Genomic DNA, 6,135 nt, shown 5'->3' with positions numbered 1-6,135 from the left:
TTATTCTCCATGTGAACTATTGTATTACTTAATATATCCATGCCATAAATGCTACTCACAGTAACTCAGCTTTCTTTATTACCAGATCAACCAATGGTACCACACATCACCATTTTATTTTCCTAAAGCACAAGGTTAGTGATACTGAATATTCAGATATATACATTCTTTAAGCGACTAGGTAAAACATCTGTACTCAATAAAGGAAAAAATTATATGCTGATATTGATAATATCTGTTTTTAAAATAAAATAAGAAAAGACAAAGTTTATATAAGGGTTTATACTTTCCAGGATGTCAGATATGCAGTGTGATTAGGAGCATATGCCTGTCACATAAAGGGTTACTATTCTCATTTTGAATAATGTAGGCAAGATAAAGATTGCTTTCCAACTTAAAGAGCCGATTGTATTGTTTGCTAGAAGAGCAGCCAAAAATGCGAGAAGAGAAATGTGATACTGGATAAAAATTGGACCCAGGATAAAGAATTAATAGAATCAGAAAAGACAATGATGTAGAGAGATCTAAAATAATTGTTTTGTTATTCTCAATATGTTTTAAAAGGTAGTTAACTTTTAAAAGTAACTTTTTTCATTATGTATATGAGAAAGTACATATGCTAAAAATAGAAAAGAGATCATAATGAAGAGATAAAAATATACTTCATATAATAGAGTATAATAGTGTTTGAAGGTAGATTGATAGGCTAAATAATGCTATTTATTAAAAATTATAAAGTAATGAAAATAAATACACATAATAAACAAATAACATAGATGATATATAATCATGAAAAATTCTAAATAAAAGATGGAAAAAGAAGGAACAATAAGAATGTTGAACAAACAGCAAGCATCTAGCAAAATGATAGATTTTAACACACCTTGTAGATAGTTGCAATAAGTATAAGGGTTTTTAATATGCTTTCTGACTGTAAATTGTTTAATTATATAAAGAACCAGCTAGCTGTGCTATTTAAAAATAAGCAAACAAAAAGTAATTCTCTAAATTAAAAAAAATCCTTAGAAAAACCGATTATATTATATAAACTATATAGCAGAAAATTCTGCTATAATGTAGGTATGTTTTTGAAAAGCAAATGTGGTTGCTAATCTGTAGCACTACTAGGAAGTGACATGACCTTTAGGAGATGAGGTCAAGTGAAAGTAACTAAGGTCATTGGAGGTATGGTATAGAAGATGTTGAGACCAGAGCCAGACCTCTCATCTTCTTCACTTCTTGACTGTCATGTGATAAACATCTACTTCTGTCATGTGTTCACTGCTAAGAAGTTGTGTCTTACCATAGGCTAAACAAAGGCAGTGAGACCAAACAACCATGTGATATAGATATGAATAATTTGTATTAGTATAGATTTTGCTTTATTGATAGAGATTTAAGGTCAATTTTGTTATATGTATATTCTGCTATTGATTAAGATATTGTGACTGTGTAGTTTATTAAAAATGTAATGTATAATTAAGAAATATAGGTTAATGGATAATCATCAGTAATAGTCAAGCTTGTAGTCATGTTAGTTAGATTTTCTAGATATATAGAGATACGTTTCAGTTGATAGACATTCTTCATATCTTTCAAAGACTATGGAATATGCTGTTTAATGTTTTAATAACTTAGGACTTTTCATGACAATGACACACTCTGCTCCTGGCAGCACCAATCTACTTCAAGAGGAAGATGGGCATCGAAGAGGATCCTTATGGAGTTTGATAGCCATTTGGGCAAGAAACTGTTCTTGCCTGGACTATTGCATAAACTGGACACAGAGAACCCGCAGAGAGAGGACTGCTAAACTTGCCTAAAGATGAGATGGTCTTTCGGGGTTCCTGATTCATGAAAGAGTCTGCAAGACATTCTTCAGGACAAGCAGATAGTGACTGCCTTTGAAATTTCCTGCTTTGTGGAAATGTCTGCTGGAAACTATGGGCCTGTAGGCCGAAGATGGATGCCCCAACGGTACAGAGGAACTTTGGGTGATTGTACAGGCAGAGAGATGTCTCTGTCATTTCTAGAGTTTAAAAAGTTGCTTACTTTGTGTTTGCTTAGGTAATATTGTATTCTTCTGGAGTCTTTGATGCAGTTGAAGAATAGATAGATAGTTATAGTTGTAGTTTTCCATTGTTATGATAAAAGATAAAATAGATATAAATATTATAACTGTAATTCTTGCTTGATAACTGTTTTGTTATATGTAATTTTGCTATGTTAAAGTTAAATCCTTCTTTTTTTGTTTAAACAGAAAAAGGGGAAGTGATGTGGGAGTGCCATATATCAATCTGTTGATTTCATTGGTTAAGCAATAAAGAAACTGCTTGGCCCTCATAGGTTAAAACATAGGTGGGAGGAGTAAATAGAACAGAATGCTGGGAGGAAGAGGAAGTGAGCTCAGACTCGACAGCTCTGCTCTCTGGAGCAGAGAGGCCATGCTCCGCTCTCCAGGGCAGACTCACATGATGAAGCTCCGACCCAGGTTGGACGTAGGCTAGAATCTTCCTTGCAAGCGCACCTCGTGGGCTACACTAGAAATGGGATAGTCCAGGTGCGAGAATTAACCTAGAAGAGGCTAGATAGAAATGGGCCAAGCAGTGTTTAAAAGAATACAGTGTCCGTGTAATTATTTCGGGGCATAAGCTAGCAGGCGGCCTGGGTGCTGGGGACGCAGCCCCGCCGCTCCTATTACTACAACCATGGACTGGAGCTTCTGTGTGGTGGTCTGAATGACTGTCTGCCACAATCTCAGAAATTTGAATGTCTGGTCCCTAGTTGGTAGAATTGTCTGGGGACATTTAGGAGGTCTGGCCTTGTTGGAAGAAATAAGTTATTGGAACCAGTCTTTGGGAGTTTAAAGACTTTTGCAAGAGTGCATTACACTGAAGGCCAGAACATTAGCTAACCCATTCTTCTGAGCTTGATGACCAGAGTTCAATCATCAGAATGTACTTGATGGAATAGGAAAATCAAGTACCACAAGTGGTCCCGTAATCAACATATGTGTACCGTGGCATCCATATTCAAAATAAATAAATGCATTTAAAAAAGAAATTCTGTAGGAAATTTCAAAAGTCATTACAAAAATAATACACATACATAAACCTAATAATAGAATTCAAAACTACATGAACTAAAACTGGGCAGAAATGAACATGGTTTCAGTAACCGCTTTCTATAATAGAATGGACAGTATGTGAACATGGGAATAAGCTTGAATAACATTTTACAACCATGCCTAGAAGAAATCAATAGTATTTTCTACCTAAAATGAATTAAAATATGGATTTTAATATATATGGAATTTTGTGTTTGGTAGACTAAATGTTAGACTATGAAACAAGAGTCAACAACTTTAAGAACAGTGTATGTTCCAGTTAAAATGAAATGATATCAGAAATAAAAGTGAATACCTTGAGAAATTCACAAATATTTGTAAGTTAAGTGATATTTTCAAACAATTAATAAAGCGAGGATCAAGAAAAATATTAGTTATATTGCCTCTTTTATAAGAAAAGAACAATCCCAATCACATAGGTTTGTATCTTAGAAACTATTTTTAAAAAGTAAGCACGCACATAGCCTAGTATAAAATAAAATTTTAACCAGGCAGTGGTGGCACATGCCTTTAATCCCAGCACTCAGGATACAGAGGCAGGTGGATCTCTGTGAGTACAAGACCAGCCTGGTCTACAAGAGCAAGTTCCAGGATGGGCTCAAAAGCTACAGAGAAAACTTGTATCAAAAGTCCAAAAAATAAAAATTATATTAGAGATAAACAGAAATCATTGAAATCAAAATTATTTCTAAATTATTAACATTGATTGACCAAGAAAAAGAGAAAGGTTTCAAATTGCTAAAATTGCACAAATAAAATAGAGGGTCACTATTATTGACTTTGAAGAAAGAAAAAAACCATGGATCTGGGAAAGGAATTTGTAGGGAGGAGGGGTAGATGACCGATGAGGGAAATAAGAGCCAATGGGAAATGAGAATAGATAGAGCACATTGTGTACCTTTGTGAAATTGTTAAAGAACAAATTTAATCAATAAAAATAAGTATTATAAATGAAAAGCAAAATGTTAATACAGATTGACCAAGAAAAAGGAAAGAACTCAAATTACTAAAATCATATAAGGAAAAGGGAAAATCACTATTACGGACTTTGAAAAAGTAAAACTCATAACAGAAGTTCTATGAAAATCTCTATGTTGAAAAACTACATAACACAAATTAAATGTATAAATTCTTGGGAGAATACCAAGAATAAATCTCACAGGAACAAACAGAAAAACTATGAAAAACAAAGCAAGAGTAAACTAACTTCCCACAAAGAAAAAACAATCCTCAAATATTTGCAATGAATATAGTGTATCAGGAACTTAAAGAATTAATGCTTGGAATTTCTCCCAAAAATTTAGATTAGACACACACACACACACACACACACGCACGCACGCACGCACGCACGCACACACACACACACACACACACACACAATTTTGATTTCATTTTCTAAAGTAAGTTGTACCCTGCTACCATAACAAGAAATACATCACAAGAGTAAAGGAAAAAAACAGATCAATATCATTCGGGAATGAAGAAGTAAAAATTCTCAACAAAATGTTAGTAAATAAAATCTAATAACATACAAAATAATTGTGTAATGTGAAAAAAAGCATTTGATTCAAACAATATGATATTGCAAGTCTTAGAAATCACTTAATGTAATATGTAATTTACAGAACCATGCATGCACTCTTTTGATCATCTAATATAAATTTTCTAGCACTATCATAACTTGAAAAAGAACTTTATAAAGAACACAAGTGAACATCTTCAATTAAATAAAAACACAGCTAACATAATATTTTAAAAGTACTGAGTAAATTTCACCCATCCACTAACCAAGAACAGTAAAATGAAAAAATTCCCTTTTTTAATTTCTATTTAACATTGTATTGGAGGTATCAAGGCAATTTAAAAAGGAAATAAAATGTACCTAGAATGAAAATGAAGAAATTATTTGCAAATGGAATGATCTCATAAGACAATTTTGATGAATTCAGTAAAAAAAACAAACTATTATATCTTTAACCTTGAGGAATATAAAATGAATACACACACTACCAACTGTGATCCTATACCCTTATAATGAGTAATGTGAAAATAAAGTTAAGACAACAATTCTAGGAGTTGGAGAGATGGCTCGGAGGTTCAGAGCACTGGCTGCTCTTTCAGAGGACTCTGGCTTAAAACCATCTGCAACCTGGTTGTGGGAGATCCAATGCCCTCTTCTGGACCTCCCATTCACCCAGATATGTAAACAGGACACAGACACACATGCAGGCAGAACACCATACACATGAAGTTTTTTCCCTTAAGAAAGAAAGAAAATAATTGTACTAATAATAACATGAAAACAAAACCCCAATACTTAAAAATAAATGTAGCAAAGAAGTTTAAGATTTATATAGAATAAGATTCTCTTTTGTTTGTTTGTTTGTTTTCTTTAAAGAAAATATACTGACAATATCATAAAAAATACTTAGGACAGAACATAACAAAGAATGTAAGATTTATAATTTGAAAACTACAAATTATTGTCTCATTAACTGAAAGGCAACTGGGCATGGTAGTGTACACCTTTAATCCCAGAAGTTGAGAGACAGAGGTAGGTGCATTTCTGTGGTTTGGAGGCCAGCCTAGTCAACCAAGTATGGGGGTTTAAATGGGGATGTTCCTCATTGGTTCATACATGTGAATGTTTGGTCCCTAATTAGTGGAACTGTCTTGGAAAAGATTAGAAGGTGTGATCTTGTTGGAGGAGGTGTGTGACTGTGGGTGGGCTTCAAAATCCCAGGTCTAGTCTTTCCTCTCACTCAGTCTCTCTCTTTTCTCCTCTTTCTTATCTTTCTTTCTCTCCTTCCCTCTCTCCCACACTTTTCACTGAGATTGTGGACCAGACATAACTCTCAGTTACTGTTCCAGTGCCATGCTATCCTGCCTAGCTACCATGCTTCCTACCAGTGCCATTGCCATCCTGCTTACCTACCATGCTTCCTACTCTAATGATCAAGGACTCACCTTCTGATACTCTAAGCAAACCCTCAGGTAAACTCATT

General features: G+C 34.0%; 1 protein-coding gene across 1 annotated transcript in view; it reads right to left on the bottom strand.

Moving 5' to 3' along the window:
* Pof1b (POF1B, actin binding protein) overlaps positions 1–6,135 on the bottom strand; it is a 67,604-nt gene that overhangs the window by 914 nt on the left and 60,555 nt on the right. The window lies entirely within an intron of this gene.

Source organism: Microtus ochrogaster, unplaced genomic scaffold, assembly GCF_000317375.1.
Source record: "Microtus ochrogaster isolate Prairie Vole_2 unplaced genomic scaffold, MicOch1.0 UNK13, whole genome shotgun sequence".
NCBI classification, from domain to species: Eukaryota; Metazoa; Chordata; class Mammalia; order Rodentia; family Cricetidae; genus Microtus; species Microtus ochrogaster.
This window is presented reverse-complemented; position numbering and strand designations above follow the sequence as displayed.